Source organism: Zosterops lateralis, assembly GCF_965231275.1.
Source record: "Zosterops lateralis genome assembly, chromosome: Z".
NCBI classification, from domain to species: domain Eukaryota; kingdom Metazoa; phylum Chordata; class Aves; order Passeriformes; family Zosteropidae; genus Zosterops; species Zosterops lateralis.
The window spans coordinates 42,206,378-42,227,580 of NC_139800.1; the positions used below are offsets into that span (position 1 = coordinate 42,206,378).

A 21,203-nucleotide genomic window follows, 5' to 3' on the forward strand; every position below is an offset into this window, starting at 1 on the left:
TTTCAATAGGCATACTTTTCAAGGTATTCTGTTAAATGCCACCAGATTGCTCTGAGCTCTGTAATCCTACTAGAAATAATTTAAAATTATGTAGCATTTTCCATCTGACTGAGTATTAGCACTTGGACATTTCATGGTGCTCCCACAAGTTTGATTCCTGCATCCCTATTTTACAAGATTACTATAGAGATTCATGACATTTGTCCAGATATCCACTTGGTTTTCTGTTCTCACATTTCAGATCCTTAACTAGGAGAGCTAAAGGATGATCTTTTAAAAGTGCAGAGAACCTGCAACTTGAAAGAAAGTTTTATTATATTTAAAGTCATTTATTGCTCCTATATATCCAAAGGTCCAAGCTTCTTTAACTCATTACCTGAGCTCATTTTATGTTATGATTATAATCCAGATTTTAAGTCAAATATGTTCTCAGCTACCTTTCCTCTGTGTTCTTAGGCAGAAGAAAAATCCTTCAGTTCTTTTTCAATTATTATAATTTTCAGAATTTATTGGTTCTTGCTTATGTAGAACAATTGTGTTCTGTGCCTTCATAAAGTGTTTCATGCTAATCAAATAATAATGTGGAAAATAATTTCAAAATAAATCTTAGACAAATATTAAGATACAAACCCACTCTCCATTTCTCAAAATTCAGCTTTTACTTCTTTGAAAGCCTTTGTATATTGGACTGATTACCCCAAAAAGTGGTATTTCATATTCAAGAATGTGCTTGTAGGCAAACAATATGAAGGTAAAAAAGCACAAATCAATCAGGAGAAGAATTAACCCAAATTGGCAGTATATACCTAGATTGTATGAGATCAGTGACAATGATTTAAATACAATGGCATTTTCAACCTGTAAGCCAAATGAATACTTGGGAAGGCATGTGTACAGAGTTTGTGTTTACAGTCTACAGAAGGTTAATGTTCCCTGGTGTCTGTGGCTGCTGAGTGAAGGCTGGCAGAACCTACACTACAAAAGGCAGTCTCAGCATGGATGAAACAAAATGTTCCCATGGTCTGAAGTGAACTTTCTCCTTATGCTGGTGAGCAGCCGGCCAGAGAACTTAATTAAGAGTGTGCTGCACACCAGAAGTGTGCCTTGTAAGTGCACAGTAATCTCACAGGGGCACGTGTTAACATCTTGAGCCAAGCATGATATCAGTGCCATAATTTAAGCCCTCACCTCAGCTTTAGGAAATGCTATGATAACAGCAGCACATGCTTTTGCATGAAATATGCTGTAGCAGTAGTGAATGAACAAGCTCTCAAGGCAACATGATCTGCAAGCATTGTGAAGTGGAAGCAGAATCTTTCATGTATTGCTTTGCAAGGGAACTTTCCATTTATTATATGTTGTAAACAACTTCTCCTTAAGTTGTCTACAACCTCTGTTGGAAAAGTTGGTAAGGAGCTCCTGGACCTCAAGACTTGTTAATATTCTTATTGCAGTTAATAACTGCTAATACATAAGAAGATAAAACTGGGTCATAGTGAGATGACTTTTCATACAGAAATAAAAGATGATGAGTTCAACTTCTTAATTTAAGACTGACCGTGAACCTCACTATTTTGTAAAATGTCCAGTAGCCCTTGTGGTAATATTGCCTTAACATTCTTATTTATTGGCTCAGTGAGCAATGATATACAGGGCAAAACAAAAGAGATTTATTCCTCAAGGTCAATGTGATTGGTCTGTTTAATATGTAGAATGCAGCTTATATGGAAAATATCCAAATATAGGGAATATCCAGTCTGGAATACCCAAATTTTGTATACACATTGTATATGTATATGTGTATGTGTATGTATATATGAGTATAAAGTGAACTAAAGAAATATATTAAACCCCTTCTGACTTAGAAAAGAAAGTATTTGCAAAAGCAGTGTGAGGAGCTACAGTGGGGATTAAATAGCAATTTTCTGTGGTGGGATTTCACATGAGGCTCAAACTCCTTGAATGGTTTATATTTTCCTCTTGTTCATGTGCATATGGCTGCTTAGCCATTTTCAACGTCTGAGGCAAGAACTGTGTCAAGATTCTCAGCAATTTAAGAAAAAATGAGCCATGAAGTGGTAGCAGGATGGTAGCTCAGTGGGTTAGTACGAGCTGATACTGGTGTGAAGGGTTCTGAGGGCAGCAAAATGGGAATTTGCAGTGATCTTGGTGAACCATTTAGCTTTTCTGGGCTGGATATTGCAGACATTATCTTATTATAAAGCCAGATTCAGACATACTTGCTTTTTTCACTGGTCAGATTTGGCAGAAGTTTTGCCAGTATTGGAAATGCTTAAAAAACGCTTTTGTGTACATTTGTAAAAATATATTTCATTGATATTGATCTTACTAGGAATGTGTCTACCTCACTGTTTATGAGACATATCCCATGCAGTTGCATTTTGCTGCTTTGATGGCATATGAAAGGTATCCTGGAGTTACCTGCTCTGACAGCAATTACAAGCACAGATGTTGTTACCTCTCAGTATTCTTAGCATGAATCTAGCAATATGTGGTGTTTTCTTCAGACCCTTAAAATCTTGAAGGTTTCTGGAACTTTTGTTTTTAACATAAGTGCAATGAGAAGCTTAAAAACACGGGTTTGCATGGACTTGAAATGCTTAACATTTCCATGCATTTTTCAAACAGTTTAGAAGTTAGAGCCTTACAGGAAGGTTGAAAAAGTCAAAGCTGTCAGTTACACACATTATTTTAATCTGCTGTTCCCACTTTCCCCCATCATTCTTGGCCATTATTTTACCTTTCCTTTTGCGTACTTTAGGATATTTCCAACGTAGATTAGATCTATGGCCTGGTGATCTTGTATGAAAACTTGAGATGTTGTGGGGTCTTGGAAAGGCCTGGTAAATAAAAATTTTGAGCTTCTCTATGTTTACCCCATTTGAATGATCCAAAATCTAGATTTTTCAGAGGGTATGATAATTCATATTGTAGCTGGCAGAAAGTCCTACTTGCTGAAAAGATACCTCTCGGTGGGAGCAATTGTTGAATTTCAGCATTGTGAAAATGAGTGTTTTGTTAAAACCCCAAACAAACCAGATCTGGGCTCTTGGTAGTTATAATGCCTTTCAAAAAGAACCCCAAACACTTTTGACCCCAATCAAAATTTCATATTCATATATATAGGGTGATACTGAATCTGTGACAGATATCAGAGTAGCAACTCAGTAGATCTTTCTAATAGATTCATATTTGCATACAGCCTTCAAGGCCTCAAAGGTACTGCCAGTGCATATTCCTCTTATCACATTTATAAAACAAGATTTTGTGCTAACGATTCTGTGTGTGCACACTCTTCAAAATGCACCTACAACAAGCTTCTCCTTCCATATATGGCTACATGAAATTTATGACTACAGAACCCATAAATTTTTCCTCAGGCTGGAAACTATGGTGCAGCATGTGCTCAGAAACAGCAGATCTTATCAGGTAGGATTAGCAGACAGAAGGATGAAAAGCACTGTTCTTAGAGAGCTTACATCTGCTTTACTCACTTCCTGTGTATTGCAGACTGCTGCAGGTCGGGAACAATGACTTGTTATCAACCAAGGCAGTAGGGACTCTGAGTTCAGTGAAAGAGTTGGGGAACAAAACTGAACAAAAGTAATCTGATTCAATTCAACTACAAATTACAACAGAAGTAGCCACAGAGGCGTGGTGAGAAAGGAATCCTGTTCCTTATGTCCATTCCAGATGGGGCAGTGTGGCAACACTTGCTTGTGAGTTGCTGTAACTGTTTTGGTATTTCCCAAAATCTTGGAGCTCTTTTCTAAGAGATTTTGGTTTTGATTACTTTGGAAGTATAGAAACTCTTCCGTACTTTGTTAGCCAAAATGAAGTAACATGACTAACATTTTGTCAGGTGCAATATCAAGAAGTTCATCAGTGCTGGAACACTATATAGGAACTCTCTGTTGCTCATCCACTGTCCTCTAGATTGATTTCATAATGAGACATTACGTGAGAAAGACCAAACCTCTAACAAGTAGCTTGACTTGATCAGTTCAGAGTAAACACTGCAGTTATTGAGTACGGTGGAGTAACATGGATAGTTGAACAGATGGCCTTGCTAGTAGTATATGTAAAGAAGTTTTTATTATTAAATTAAATTAAACTAAGCTTGCAGAAAAAAAAAAAAAAAAAAAGATTGCTTCTTCTCTGACTTCTTAGTGTATAGCACTTTGCATCTGACTGACACAGCTTTGAAATCATTTATCATATACACTTTGCAAGGCCAAAAACACTGCATGCAGTATTTTAAAGACAATGGTGTTTGTTCTCTTGAAAAGGAACTTGCAAAATCTAGTAGTGTACAAATATCCAGTCAAGTGCTAAGACACATAGAGGAGAAGGAAGTGATTTGATGCAGCCCATACAGCTTCACAAGGGAAGATCTTATCTGACAACCCAGTAGCCTTCTATAGAGGAGTAACTATGTCAGTTGATGTCAGTGTCATAACTATGACATGTCTATGTCAGTCGACATGGGAAGAGGTACAGATGTCATTTAGCTGGGCATCTCTAAGGCCTTTTACATGGTCCCTCCCTTCTTTCTAAATTGAAGAGTGATGGATTCAACAGGTAGACTCTTAAGGGGATTAGAAACTGGTTGTGTGGTCACATCAAGTAGCTAGCTAGTGGTCAGTGGCTCAGAATCCCAACATGCGTCAGTGATGAGTGTTGCCTCTCAAGGATCTGCATTGGGACGACTGTTATTTTATCTCTTCATCAATGACGTAGATAGAGAGATCGTGTGCACCCTCAGCAAGTTTGCAAGTGACATCAAGTGGAGTGGTACAGTTGATTCACCTGAAGGACAGTGGTACAGTTGATTCACCACAGGAGTGGTACAGTTGATTCACCAGAGGGATTTGAACAGACTGGAGAAGTGGGACCACAGGAACATCATGAGGTTCAAAAAGTCAAAGTGCAAAGTGCTGCGCCTGGGTTGGGACAACCCCCAGTATTAACCCAAGCTGTGGGATGAACAGATGGAGAACAGCCCTGGGGAGGCGGTCTTGGGGTGCTGGTGGGTGAGAGGCTGGACATGACCCAGCCATGGGCACTCCCAGCCCAGAAAGCCAAATGTGTCCTGGGCTGCATCCAGAGCAGTGTGGGCAGCAGGGGAGGGAGGGGATTCTGCCCCTCTGCTCTGCTCTGCTCTGCTCTGCTCTGGTGAGACCCCAGCTGGAACCCTGCACCCAGCTCTGGGGTCCCAGCACAGGAAGGACATGGAACTGTTGGGAGAAAGTCCAGAGGAGGCCACCAAGTTGATCAGAGGGCTGGAGCATCTCTACTTGAGGAAAGGCTGAGAAAATTGGGTTTTTTCAGCCAGGAGAAGAAGAGCAGGTAGTGAAAGCAAAAGGGCAATGGGTTCAATTTGAAAAAGAGTAAGTTTAGATTAGATATAAGGAAAAAGCTCTTTACTGTGTGGGTGGCGAATCATTCAAATAAGTTACCCAGGGAAACTGGATGCCCCATCTAAGGTGTTTAGCCAGGTTGAATGGGACTCTGAGCAACCTTATCTAGTGGAAGAGTTGGAATTAGGTGATCTTTAAGGTGTCTGTCCAATCCATACAATTCTATGATTCTGTGATGTCGTTTCTCTGCCCTAACTGCTACTTCTGGGTTAGGTTATTTCTGCCTAGATACTTTATATGTATTCAAACTGGAGCTCATACTGCCTTGCTTTTGTAGTTTTGTAGTCTTTCCAGAGTTCTTTGCCAATGGCATGATATTTCCCTACTACAAATAGTTAAATAGCTCATTTAGAAACCACCCTTTTATATGTCTTTACTTGAAGGTGTTGAATAACCTGGTCCTTGATATTGTCCTGCTCCATGGCAAGTTGGCATTAAGCCCTGCCCTCTGCTACTCACTCTTTTAGATGGCCCAAAAGACTACTTCCTCCAAACCCCTAGCAGTTTTATCTCTTAATAATTTCTTTTAATCCTATAGAAATCATCTTACCATTTGAGAAATTTTGACCAACATGTGTTATTATATTTCATTCGTCTACACAGGCATGTGTGCTCTTTTTTGTGTTTTCATTGCTGTAGTTTCCCTGGGGATATGAGTCATCCAAATATAGAGCAAACCAGGGCAGAATTTTCTAACCTGGTTGCTGCTGGCATGGGTGTACTGTTGTCTTTCCTCTGCAATTTCTTGGGAGTGTGTCTGCAAATGCTCCCAATATTTAACAGTGACAGCTCATAAGTCTGAAAACATCTCAGGGTTTAACACTGCTGGAGCTGAAGGGTGTTTATATTCTTTATGATTTACCTCACAAAAGTAAGTGGAGCAAACTTGTGCACCTTCTGATGTACAAAAACTGTCTAGTTTCATCTAAAATTCTTTGTGGTTTTCTCTTTTGTTACCTGCTTATAAGAATGAAGGAGCTGGACAGTTGAATCTTGATTCTTCAATGTCGTGTCAAACTGTATATAATAAAAAGTGATTTTTTAGCAATGTAAATGGTATGTAGTCTACCTATCTTTTTGGGACTTCATTCAGTTCCTGATGCTATGGTCTGTGAGCTTCTGCTGACAGCCTAGTAAGTTTCAAGGAATGTCTTTCTGTGTATCTGTATCATTCATTGACTGGTAAACATATTCTTCCTTCTGCTTTGCTTTACAGATATTTCAATTGAAAGTGATAAAAGTTCTAGTTCTTAGAAAGCAAAAAACTGCATTTCAGGAATAGAAAAGCATCTATTTCTGCCTAATTAATATCAGTAAAAAAATGTGTTAGGTCCAAAGAACATGGAAGGCAAACTTGAGTTCGGAATTTGACCTTCAAGGTGTATGTTTTGGGTTAAAAATTGATCAAAAAGAAGGGGACATTCTTGACCATAGCACACATCCTGACACATCCTGAAAACACTCAACATTTACATTCTGGAAGAAGATACAGGAGTCCAATTACTTTGGCTGTAAACAAAAATGCTAACAGAACTTCCCGTGTGTTCATCATGCAGATTCTATGACTGTAGTAAATGCAAGTATAGATCTTAAGGATTCCTTCTGGACTCAGGCAGTTGAAGGATTATTTGTGCATGACCCTTCTCCACATATTTGGTGTAGTAATTCTCTGGCTGGTTATGAAACTGTAAGTGCTATGGGGTTGTGGTAGTGAAGCAGGGAAGGGGTGTCTGAACAATGTTCACCCAATTTAATCATTGTCTGAGGTTTTAATTCCTGTTTCAAACAAATGAATGCGTTAGTTGGAGCTCTTCAATACAGAGACTTGTGACCTAGTAATTTCAAATCACTCAAGAGGCATTTTGTGAAACAGTAGAAAAATGACCCACCTTTTCACTCTTGCTGTTACTGGGCAACTTCTACCCTAGGGAAAGGAATTGAATTACAATTACCAGGGCTGGGAGTCATTCAGTAGGACAGGAGGTACAGACTCAAACTCAATTTAATTTATATAGTGCATGTTTTTCTCCTTCTCTATCTCTGTATCTTACTTCTCTGCTCTTCCATAACTGCATAACGGAGGGGTACAGTTACATTCCCCAGATCCAAACCTGTCCTGCTTTATTTTTTGCTTTCCAGATCTGGGTTGTTTGTTCCATACGCACTTAAAAACAAAACAAAACAAAAATTCCATACTTACTGTCACCTTTAATGTCATCCTGTTAATGGCTAATTAAGCCAAAGGCTAAGTAGCAAAAAAAAGTGCTCAGAGGATAAGAACATGCTTAAAAAAGATTTAAAACCAACTGTAGTTAAGGCAAAACGGTGCTTTGAATATGCAGCAGAACTGAAAATATGATGATAAACAAGGACAGAGACTGGATCCTGTCATGAGAATATCTGTTTCCACAGGCCAGTATTGCATGTGGTTTTGAAATGTACAGAAAGTATTGATTTCAGAAGGTGTGTCAAGACACCTTGACTGAGTCCTTCAAGATAAAAATATTTGACGTGGTATTTCTGAAAGAATGGTGTATCAGAGATTTTAATTAATAAATTTAAAGAAAATATAGACTGGTATTGTTCATCTACACTCACACACAGAGAATTTGGCCTGAGCTGGTATTTGGAACCCCTGCAATATGGCTGGGAAAGAAAGGATTAGCCTGGTGTGGTATACTACAGAAAAGTCTACCTTGAAGGCTGCCCTTTGCTTTGGGAATTCTACTGCACTTTCACCTTTAAAAAGCTCCCACTGGTGATCATCAGTGAATGCTTAGAAAGCTTAATGCTCTTTTTCTCAAGAGATGTGCCCTTGGGAAGCTTTTGTGTTATGTTCCTTTGAAGATCTCGTGGTATCACTAGTGGGATTCCAGATTTGTATTCCATTGACAAATTTAACAGTCAGCATCTATTCAAATTTCTGGGATTGAACAAATCTATTGAACCTTTATAGAGGTTAATAAAATTTGATGGAAGAATTAAGGAAAATTAAGTAACCCCACTGTACTTTTTCTTGCCTTTTTTAAATTTGCAGCTCTTAAAGATTTTCATGTTTACCAAACTAAAGGCTTTACATTTGAAAAGATAACTGCAAGCTGAGTTCTATGGATTTTTATCAGATCAACTCCCCTGCTGTCTAAATGAGGAGTCTTCTGTTTGGTACCATAGGCAGCACTCAGCATCACTTCCCAAGATTAGAAGCTATTTAGAAGGGATTCTGTTCCTCCAGGATGGCAAGATTACCTGACAGAATCGCTTACAGCCATGAAGAAACAAAACACGCTACATTATAAACTGGTGTACTTGGTGATAAATTGTTAGAGACAGTCTTTCTGCAGCACACAAAATTAGACTTTGTCTAATTTTGGCACACATAGGAAGAATTTGCAACCATGCGTGAAGTATAATTGTTGCTGTTCTTCATTGGTGATATTAGTCTAAAAAAAAACTCAACAGAGGAGACATGGCTTGGTGTATATGGTGGTGGTAGGTCATTATTGCTGCACTATTCTCCTACAAATCCAGGGTCCTGGACATATAGCAGATGTCATATATGCAACATATACATCAGAGGGGCAGAATGAAAGAGGACATATCCAACTTTTTGCCCCAATAAGGGCTACTTAGGTCTGGATCAGCACAGTGCACAGAATTGCAGACATGAGGATTCAGTTGGGTCTTGAGGACACCAATTTTGTTACTTCACTTTGTCATCATCCTTTATCAGGGTTAGACCTCTCTATGTGGAGTAAGCTCTGTGAATTTGCTACCAATAAAGAATGTTATAGCATGAAAGGGGAAATGGCTTCAGATGAAAAGTGCCCTTTTCATCTGAAGGGTACTGTCGCCCTAAGCCTATCAAAACTATTTGTATTGTCTGCTGAGAAAATGACTCCACCAACATCCCCCAATGCCTTTTAATCACAGAATCATAGAATGGTCTGGGTTGGTAGGTACCTTACAGACCATCTTGTTCCAATGCCACTGCCATGGGAAGGGACACCTTCCACTAGACCAGGTTGCTCAGAGCTCTGTTCAAACTGGCCTTGAACACTTCTAGGGACAGGGCATCCAGGCATCCACAGCTTCCCTGGACAGCCTGTTCCAGGGGCTCAGCATCCTTACAGTGAGGGATTTCCTTCTGATATCTAATCTAAACTTATCATCTTTCAACTTATGACCATTCCCTCTTGTCCTATCATGAACGGACTAATGTCTAATTTCATATCATTTTGAAGATCCAACCAAAATAACAAGTGTGCAACTAGGTATTTCAAGCTTAGATCTGCTTGGTGAAAAATGGCTTCAGATGAAAAGTACATTGTTGCCCAAACAGAAAAGAGTTGCTTCAAAACTGTAATTTGGCTTAAAAACACAAGCTGTTCAAGAAAAAGCATACATCTGAAAGTGTTTTTTCCAAACTAATGATTCAACCTTTAGCCAACATCTAAAACACCTGGCCCAAAAATAATAGGAGAGGATTCCTGTATTGAGTTCTACTGAAAATTGTCTAAAGCAAATTAATTTTCCAATTACCTTTAGCTATAAATGTTTTGGTAGAATGTGGTCTATCTTTTAAAATATGTCAGGAACAGTCTAAAAGGATGTTATAGAAAAACTAGAGGCAGTGTAGCACATCTGTTATGAAACAATAACCTCTTTCTGTCTCCTAGAAACACAACTCACCAGCTGAATTTTGTCCTACTTTTAAAAAGGCGTTTAAGAAAGTGTAATGATAAAAATGTGACAAGGCGTGACAGTAGTTGAGAGAACAAGGTGGAAGGGACACCACCACTTAGCTTTTAGGCACATAAATATTTTATTCTTGCAAATATTTAACAGATTGTGTCTATGCGAAAAGCTGGAAATTAAAAGATGAACACAACATTGGGTGCAGAGCAACAAAACAAGATAAAACTTATGCTCTGTATCTCAGTCAAATATATAAAAACATTGAAGAAGTTCTGCAAGATCCTATGGGAAAAGAAGCAGGCTGTAAATGGCTGTTAATTGCAGGCTGCTGTTAATTAGTAGAAGTGTCTCTTTATTCTTGATTTTCACTGTTTTAGCAGACAACTATTTTTGCTTATATATATTGTATATTAGGTAAATGTAAAGAGCACAGAACAAATGTCTTTGCGAATAAGTGGGGCAAATTGCATCAGGTTTTCTCTGCTTACCCATTTTTGAAAGTTTTGAGTTGTGACAAACCACATTTCTTCTGCAACAAGACACTCAGATGTAGAGCCCTTAAAGAAGTTGACTAAAGAAAAAAGACCTCATGTTTTCTTTCTGGTGTTGCAGCTGTTACCAATGTGATGAGAATGTGAGAAATACTTCCAATCCCAATTCTGACTACTGACAAAGACACCCAAAAGAAGACTGTGGCATCTCAAAGTCTATCCCAGTGGTCTTAATGTGTCCATGAGGTCCAGTGGGTCAGGCAGACATCCCTGGAGTAGGTCTGCCACTGGGGATTCAATTGCTTTCCTGTAGTTGCAACACAGTGGTTGGCCCTGGGACAGGGCTTCCTTGCTATGTAGGCACAGCCAAATTTGCTTTCTGGGGAAAAGCACAAAATAACTCAGATGATGCCTTCAGTGGAGCAGCAAAGGTAGCTTTACCCCATCACAAGGGAGGATGCTGACAGAATCAGTATAGGCTGAAGTGCCCCTACTGCATGTAAGAGAGTGCAAATCCTCGCAGGATTTCCCTGCCAGAGCACACACTCACCCTTCCCAAACCCACTGGAAATTGCTCTTCTCCCACATCTGCTTACCACCTTGTTCCTTCCACAGGTGTTCCATGAATTCCTGACTCCCTGAAACTCCCAGGCAGCATTCATGAGTGCAGGCTGGGAGGGAGCTGATACCCCTCTTTGTATTGGGAAAGGAAACAACTGAGCTGATATGGGACATGGCACCCATGCTACAGAGAGCAGAGAAACAAAAAGCAGGACCATCACTGGGCTTCATGTGTGTCCTGCCATCCTGTGCCTTGACAATGGGGTAGAGAACTTGAGATTATGGGAGCAAACATCGGGACTGGGTTCCCCAGTGCTGCAGACACGACCACACTTCTTGGGTGGCAGTCCCCCTCCCTGCCCTGAGAGGGCAAAATAGGCAGCCCAAGATGTCTGCCTCCTCTGCTTGCATTTCATCTCACACAGCTAAGGGGCTTTCTGAGAAGCAACCTCAAAGAGAGAGGGTGTTTAGGAAATAGAACATCAGTTTAAAACTCCAGGATTGGTGTGGAAACCAATGAAGGCTGAAACAGTGAGGAAGTAAATAGCAGTTTGGTAGGACAAGCACAAGAGAAACAAGCTGCAGGGTCATGCTCAAATGGTGCAAAAATGCATGAAGATCTTGTAATCATTTTGATCTATGTATAGCTCTCTCTTAGATAAAAGGCCTCCATAGTGATTATTATTATTATTATTTTAATGAAAAACATATTGTTTCTGAATATACGGTTGACTCTTGGAGAACTGAACATACTGGACTTCTTTGTAGTGATTACAAAAGTGGTTTATTTTTCCCCCTAAACGTAATTTTTTGCAGGATGGAGAATGCTTTTCTCAGGACATTTTTTCAGACAAACTTGACCATGCTGATAAGTATTACAGTAAATCCAGGTTATGTTTGACTGAGGAAAAGTTTCAAATTAAAGAGACGCTCTCAGGTGGTGTGGCTAATGACCTTTGCCAGCACATGACCACATCATCTCTCTCAAGTGAGCTGTGTCCTGCTCAGCATGTGAGAGTGTGTCTTCTCTGGGGCACAACCTGAGGGCCAATACTTATACCCTGCCAACATGCTCACCTGGGAGCAAGAGGAAGTTCCAGGAGAGACTGAACTTATCTTACTTGTCTCTTAATTGACTAATTTGACAAACTTTATAAATAATCAGAGAAAAAAGCCTTTTGCAAAATTTTGCCTAAAAGAGATCATGATGCTCTTTTAAAATGGTATGTCAACAGATAACAGGTCCCATCATAGTTTTAGGAAATGCATTTAAGCCAAAAGACCATTTCAACAGAAGTATTGTGGATTTGGAATGGACAGCCAATTACCTATAAAGTACTTTCTCAGAGATTAACACCATGTTAAAAAAAAAGGTACAAGTTTTAGAATATAGTGTAATTGCTGCTGGTATTCTTTTACTGTAATCTATTATCCTAAAAGGATATTAGGAGCTGATAGCTTTGAAACACTATAAAGCCAGTAAGATATAAATGCAGGAATTATAATGTATAAAGACCAACTTTTAGAGGATAATAATTTGTTCTTGCTGCATCCTTACAATGCAATTTATTTATAGACTGTAAAATTAAAATTTGTTGCAACTGAACTAAAATATAGCTGGTAAAATTAAAATATTTCCCCCCTCCCCATTGTTGCTATCCCTCTCTCTCTCTCTCTTTCTCTTTTTTTAAACCTTTAAATTTTAATCAAGAGACACCAGCATATGCTGCATACAATTGGCATTATTTTCTGTGAGTATCAATATGTGTTGTGTTTGTGTGGCCAAATTTTGGAACCAGGGTGGTACAGAGCTGGATTCTGTAAGAAGCTGCCAGAAGCTTCCCCCATGTCTGGCATGGCCAGTACCAGCTGGCTCCAGGACAGAAGTCCTGCTAGACAAGGCTGATTATTGAACGGTGATAATGCTTCAGGGATAACATATTTAAGGAAAGGAGAAGTTATTGCACAGGTGTAATTGCAGACAGACAAGAATGAAGTGAGAATGTGTGAGAGGAAAGGCCCTGCAGACATCCAGGTGCAGGAGGAGAGGCAGGAGGTCCTGTGGATTCCCCTAACTCTGTTTCCAAAGGTGAAGTGGGGATTTCAGCTCTTTCAAAAACACTGAAGCATCAGCGCTGTTTATTCATGTTTCTAAAACAGAGAAGATTTCACCTTAAAATTCTGTATGCCCTAGAAGAATTTCAGAAAAACCTGCTGTGACTAGAGCAATGTTTAAAAGTTGTTATTTATTTAAAATAGGAACAGGAGAAAGATGTCCTCCAATCTTAAGAAACTGGAAGAATCCTTATTGCATTTTTTAAACTCTGTACTATTCAGTGTTTTATCATCAGATTAGACTCTTATTTTCATCAGATTAGACTCTTATTTTAATAGCTGTAGTAGGAGACTTGCTGAGAAACTCTATCCTAGTAGAGCATGGACACTGAAATCTCATTTTCTTTCCCCTAGGGAATTACAGAAATTGTCTCCTGCCAACTGCGCTTAAGGTAAACTGACACTGGCATTTCCACTTTACTTACTTTCCAAGCTTGCTGGCAAAAGGATTGGGAAGGCAGGGGGACAATTTTTTTTCCAAGCAGTGGTACATTTGTGCCCTATTATTGCAAGAGAGACCAAGGAGATGACAGTGAAGGATGTTTTCACTGGAGTTAGAGGCTATCTGGAATGGCAAAATTATTTAAATGCCTATTATTTGCTCTGTGAAGACCTTTGTGCTTAATTATGGCTACACAGGGTCAGTCAGCTAGGAAGAATGGGTGCAATCTAGAAAACTTAATTGGAAATTTGTTGTGTTCCTCTTTTTCTTTCCCACTATTCTTCTCCTACAGGCACAATATGCATATCAGATGCTATTTCAAAATTTATGCTCATTTTTATAATTTACACTAATAAGACTTTGACCACACGCATTTTGCGAAAAGCTTTGCTTCCATTCATTTCACAGTACTGATCCTACAACTCCACTCAAGGCTTACTGTTCTTAATGCTTGTGACAGCTCAGTTTTGATGAAAACGTCATGGTTTAAGCCCAGCTGGAGATGAAACACCACACAGACTGTCTCAACCCCATGTTCTGAGAAGAGGTTAACTCTACGTTGTCTGAAACCGGGACACAAGATCAGATGTTATTGCAAACTATGAGACTCTTTGGTTCACATAGGTCTTTGATCAACTTTTTTCACAATATCCAAATGATCCTTCTCCTCCTCTCAGCACTGGTAAAACCACAGCTGAAGCATAATATCTAGTTCTGGGCTCCCCTCTACCAGAGAGAGACAGGGTTATTGTAGAGAGTGCAGCCAAAGGCTGCACTTAGATAACAAAAGAATTAGAGTGTCTTCTGTGTCTTCATTTGACAAAGTGACCTCTGCAGGTCCCTTCCAACTTGAACCACTCTGTCACCTTGTGGGCTTTCCCTCCAGCAATGATGGGTGCTTTCTACTCCTTTGAAGGCCCTTTCCAGAGCTACCTCGAGATACCCTGTTGGCACTGGGGAGGTCTCCAGAACTTTCCCTCTGTATGGCAAGGCTGCCTATTGCCAGACCTTTCTGCTATGGCACCAGTTTCCATCACAGGATCCAACAAGCCTGAGTTTAAACAGGTCCTGATCTTGCTGCTTGTCAGCAGCCATGGCCTCTGTGCACAGACTCCAGTGGACACAGATGCAAGGCATGTAGACTCCAGAGCTCTAGCACCTCTAGCAAGGGAGAGGGCAGCAGGTCTGGGCACTGAGCAAAGGCAGCACCTTCAAGTGCTCCTCTATTCTCTGCCTGGCTGCATGGAGGAGGTGCCAATCACTTCTTGCTGGGATCCAGTGACAGGCCACACAGGAATGGTGCAAAGCTGCATCAGGGGGAGCTCAAACCTGATATTAGTCATTCTTGCTGCTTACATTCAGTGCCAAGTTCCACTTACCCAGCTCACACCCAGACTCCAGTTGAACATTTGGCGAGATTTGGAGTGCTGAATGAGGCCATTGGTACTGGCATTGAGTGAGGACAGTTGTTTGTAGCAGCTCTGCATGGCCAGTTCCAGAACTGCTGGAGGATTTTCCCCCTCCCTGCCAGGTTCAAGCATCTGGGACATCTAGGAAGTGCACTTATGGTAGCTGAGGTGAGTTGGAAAGAATGAGTGGAGAGCATGGCCATGGAGCTGGACATCTACTGTCCCATCTTGGGCAGGAGGCCAACTATGTGATGCATTGACTTCACCTATTCTGCCACCTATGCATCCTGCTGGTGTGAAGAACAAATCTGTGACCCTTCTGCCAGACAGCTTCTGGCAGTTTGCATGCCTCTCTAGTCAGGGCAAAGATAGGGCCAGCAAAAGCAGCAGTAGACTCCTAGTGCCCTGTCTGCCTGGGAGATATCAAAAAGGCAGCCAGTGTGGCCTATTGCATGGACAAATTCTTCACTGCGCAAAATCCACCTTTATCTGGTGATGGGCCAGGGGGAGGGATGCCTGCAAGCAGTCTTTGGGGATAGCTTCCAAACAACAGTGAGAGGAGAGAGCCATTAGGAGGAGTATGTAGTTGGCTAGTCTGCCGTCCTGCACAGCAGGATTGCCATGGAGGGGACCTGCAGCTCATCCCTACAACTGCACTACAACCTGCACAGGTGGTCCACCAAAAACCACTCCACAGCTGACAAAATGAGGCCTGTGGGGACTGAGAGTGCACAGAGGCAGTTACAGTGCACAGAAGCAGGCAGAGCTCTGGGGCCCTCCAAGGCCCCTTGGAGCAGGCTCCCACACCAGGCACTCCTCTGGAGATAACCACGCTGAGGGCAAGAAGCACCAGATCAGACCTGCGGCTGCACCTGATCCACAAACAGCAGGGTGTAGCTGCAGCCCCTCAGCATCCCCCCCTTAGTGCCTCCAATAAACACTGATCCATGGTGTGTATGTGTTTCACAAAGCTGTTGATTCTTCAAGAAACATCTGGCATACTTTTTATGGTATTTAGGGGATATCAGAAAACAATGGCATTACTTTGATAGATTGTGCATTATATATCTCTGTTTTTAGGCTTTTCCTCCTCTCTGTGAATAGGTTGCACTACCCTGCACTTTTAAGCCCTTAAGACAGACAGTATGTGCTGTCAACACTTAAAACCCTGGCCTTCCTCTCATGCTGCAACCTCTGAGGTGTAACATTATCCTTCTTCATAGTATGCCTAAAGTACTGCTTTCCTACTTAAATTTGTCTCAGAATAATTGGGGAACTTGGATTGGTTTCAGTAATGTACTAGCTGGTACAAAATGTCATGTGAGCAGTAGCAGTACAGATCACTCACAAAAAGTGCTTGTTCTGGCTTTGTTGCCCTCTTATATTGTAGCTTATCAAAAGCCCTTGATAATGGCGAATTTTTCTTTTATGAGATTGGAGGCCAGGTTATGGCTACTGACAGGTACCTGAGTACATAAGTGAGCACTTCCAAGAAGAACTTAGTGGGAGCTGGCTAGAAGGAAAAAAACCACAGATGCTGGGTTCCTGTAAGCCTTGATATTTAAGGGTCACATTCACTGTAATGGGATTCAACAGGTATGATTAAAGCCCACATGCAGAACATTCTTTTACCATGCAATATTCCACAAGTAGAGGATACCTTTGCAAATGGTCATCTGTACCTTCTTTTTGTTTTTAAGTGGGGACACTGCATAGGAACAGAGGATAAAAATTCTCCCTGGCCCTAAAGTTCAGTTGCTCATCATGGGTAAATGTGGCCCCCTCCTGAATAGATCTGGCTCCCTCTGTAAAATTATCTCTGGTTTGCTTGCTACACCTCAGGCTACGATTGCTGTTGTGCTTAGCCAGCTTCTTTGGGTTCTCGGCCTCCATTTTATTGCATGATACTTTGAACTCCTCTTTTCTTTACCCCTACTAGTTTCTTCCTTTCATTTAAATACTTGGTGTTTGTCAGGAAGGGGTGGTCAGGCATGGAAACAGGCTGCTCAGGGATGTGGTGGAATCACAGTCCCTGAAGTTTTTGATCACTTTTTGATGCAGACATGGTGCTTAGGGACATGGTTTAGTGGTGAAACTGGCAGTAATTGGTTAATGGTTGGACCTGTTGATCTAAGAAGTCTTTTCCAGTCTTAACTACTCTACTATTCTGTGTCTGTGTAGCACAGCCATGACCCACTGTGGCCTCTTTTCTGCCTCACAAGGTAGCTCTTGCCTACAATGATACAGGCTGAGGTCATTGTCCTGCTATATGAAATAATTCACTTTTATGATGTTTTAGAGCAGTGTCATGAAAGCATCCTTAAGCAAAGGACAATAAAGAGATTTAGTGACCAGGGACTTAAAGAATAATTACACATGCCTTGACTCATCTGTCATTGGGTTTCCTCATTTTCTGGTAGAATGCAAATTGTTCTACTCTCTCCTCATGCAGTCTGCTCTGTAGGTTAAACTTAGGAGCAAGGGAATCTCTCACCTTCCTTGTGCTCTACTGGCTAGCATAGCCAGTAACCACCTACCTTCAAATTATAGAGGGAAGGTAAACTGAGGAGATGCCTCACCACCCTCAGAATGAAGAATTTCCTTCTGGTTTATAATCTGAACCCATTTTCTCTCAGTTGGACTCCTTCAACTCTTGCTGTGTTGCAGTCCCTTGGCATATCTCCTGCAGGCTGCCTTCAGGCCCTGGTGGGTCCATGGGGGTCTCCCTCAGCCCTCTCCTCACTTCATTCTCTCCAGGCCTGGCCCTGTTCTCCCCATAGCACTGTGCTTTCAGAGGGACATGGCACAAGGAGTGGTGCACTTGCAGGGGCCGAGGTTTCTCATTTAAAGCATGTGCAGACTAATGATAGGCTCTTCTGTGAGAATGCTACAGGCTCTGGCTGTGGTTAGGGACTAACTAATCTCTGGGCTTCAACACATGAAACCTCTCCCTTGTGTTTTTCAGTGAAGTTGGATGTAACACATGAATAAAGTGGTGTCAGCTTGTGTCACATTACCTGATTACGTAGTTATTATCCTGCTCTTGTGAATAAAGGCACGATTGGTTGCGTGTCCAAGTTCTCCCTTGACTCTGTGTGAAAAAATTGTTGCACCAAACATGGTCTTCAATAACCAAATATGCTCATTCCTACCTACATCTTAAATATGAAAGAAAGATCAAACATGAAATCTGGAGAAAGTTTTTTTACTCTAGTGTTTCAAGTTAATTTCTAATCAAAGCTTAAACTCCTCACTCACTCACAGACTTCATCTAAAATATCAATTTTGTTGTTTCCTTGAAGGTCTATTTGACAAGAGTGTTACCAAGTTCTTTGTGCGTAACATACTTGGCTTCCTTTATCATAAAACACTCAGCTACTGTCATTGTGCATTTCTGCAGCTTAGTTCTTTGCCCTGCCATGTGTTGTACACTAATTCCCAAGAATGAAAGTACATTGCAAAACAAAAGAAAGAAAACATTCTCAAGGCTTTATCTTGACCTGAATGTTCATGGTGACTTATGTGATGTAACTTTTGGGTAATTAATGTACCTTTGACAAAGTGAATATTAGGGTCAAAAAAAAAAAAAAAAAATCCAATGTAAATGTTGTGATCATCATACAGTGGCTGCCTCTGGTTAATGCAGCTTCATTTTTCATTGTGTCAGGAAGGTTGCAAATAATTTTTTCTCAGAAGGTCAGAGAAAGAGGTGCAGTTGAACTATTAAAAAAAAAAAGTAAACAACTCCCTGGGAAACTAGTAAGAGAAGGCATTGAAGCTATAACCTTCAGATGAGCCTCAGACAAGGCACTGCAGGCTTTCCCAGACTGGAAATTCCTTATGAGAGCTTTCTTTCTGCAGCCCTAACATCCTTTGGCTGCCTTGTCTCAGTCACACTCAAAATGTGGCCAAGGGTTTTTGTTTTCTCTTATGTTAATTGAAGTGAGGGTTAGGGAGACAGACACAAGTCACAACAGGGACACAAAATTCTGATCAAATGTTGAGGGTTTTTTTCACCCTGCGAGGTGATCAAACACTGGCAAATGTTGCCCAGAGAGGCTGTGGGCTCTCCATTCCTGGCGTTAGTCAAAATTCAACTGAATGTGATGGCTTGAGCAGAGATCGGATCAGGTGACCTCCAAAAATCCTTCCCAGTCTGAGTTAATCTTTGAATCTTTGTGTCATATAAAGGTGAAATGCAATCTTCCTGACACAAAGGGACTTTAAGGAGCAAAGGGCATAAAGAGAGTAAACAACTCGTAAGAAATCTGGGAAAACTCAAAAGTGAAAGTTAGGGAAAATCTACTCTCACAAGTAGAGATTTGTCTCTCCCACCAACCCAATATTCTCATTCATGATCAGGACTGTGGAGGAAAAAAAGAAGTTTATTTGTTAGAAGAATTTTTCTCATTATGTTATTTCTCGAAACAAAATAATCTTAAAGTTCATTAGTTAAAACCTACCTTCGCATTGTCTTTTTGTTCCATTTTGGATCATTTAATTGCAGATATTCTTAAACCTTAATGCATGAAATCCTCAGTTTTTTAACTTGCACAGTTAATACTTTCTCTACTCTGCTAGAAAATAATGTGAAATAGCAGAATAATTTAAATTACAATAAAATCTCTTTTCACCTTATCCCTATCTTCCTATACAACGTCCCAGTCAAAGAAAGCTGAAAGCTGTTTCTTTAATGAAAGTGGATGATCGTCTAGAGACAAGGGGAGTTTCTCTGAGCTAATGAGAATCTCTCTGGGATTTGCCTTAGTTTCCATGTGTTCATTTCCTGCAGGGAAAGTACTCAAAAACAAACATGCAAACTGGCATAACTCCACTCTTTGAAAATTCCTCTATCATTTTCAGTGTCAAAATCAGGTTGTGCTAACAATGTTTCAGTGAATTCTTTGCCCATTTATTAATCAAAAGTCTGATCATATTTGTACATATCTCTATAGACAAAGGGAAATTAATTATTTTCTTAGGGCTGTCTAGTTTTCTAGGGCTACACTAAATTGGCAAATTGTGTATGTATACACGAGAAAACAAAGAGAGAGGAATTGCAAAAATTAAGATGAGCATGTGCCAGAAGAATGTGCTGTGCTCTGCTATGGCAGATTAGCAGCTGCTTTGCCTCCTCCTCCCCCTCAGCCCTCGGGAGATGTATATTACATCTCCAATATTGGCCTCTTCCCCCATCAGGGAGGTCACTGACCTGACCCAGCTTTCACCACTGTATGCTCACAACATTAAACATTTAACAAGGTGATAAGAGCTCAAGGGATTAGCATTTGGGGGGAAAGGGTATGACCTCTAAAACTAGCTCTTAATTAATAAAAATGGACAGAAGCAGTCTGTTTCAAAATCTCAATTTAGCAAAGGGGACAAAGCAGGTTCTGTTTGTTTTTGCAGGAGGTAGAGAAGAACAGGGATGGGACCTGTAGTTGAATGAAGGTAGTAGATCTCTTGGGGGTCAGTGTTAAGTGTTAATATGAGAAGAAGCAATGAAAATTTTTTATTAACTGGAAACTAGTTAGCTGCAGAATAATTCAACTATGTGCCTTTTCCCACACTTGCAGAAAGCTGAATAGCAGGCCTCTCCTAATAGGTGTTATTTTCCCTACCATTTTTCAGAGACAGGTTTCCTGCATGTGTGAATCTACCAAAAGAAGTTTCCTGCTCTTAGAATGAATTTCACAGTATTTATGACTCCTTTCTAGAGAGACTGGGGGGTTTTATTGAGACCTAGCATGTAAAGCAATGCACTTTCTTGTGGTTTTTTATGACTTTTTGTACTTTTTTAGTAAAACTTTGGGTCAGTGTGTTCTAAAACAATGTTTGAAAGAACCATGAATACTTTTATGTATACAAACAACATAATTACAAAATAAAAACATGCAAGAAGAAAATTCAAATTCTTTAAAAAGTATTTTTTATATATTTGGTCTTTAACACAGTGGTATTTTGATGGTTCATTATTTATAGTTCCAGTTTTTAAGTGTGAAAAAAAATTACTCCATTGTTATATTTTTATTAATATTTACATAAGTGC

The 21,203-nt window shown here is 40.3% G+C and overlaps 1 long non-coding RNA gene across 1 annotated transcript in view; it reads right to left on the reverse strand.

Annotated features, from left to right (window-relative positions):
- The window catches only part of LOC310922690, a 439,183-nt gene that overhangs the window by 60,924 nt on the left and 357,056 nt on the right, over positions 1 to 21,203 (reverse strand). The window lies entirely within an intron of this gene.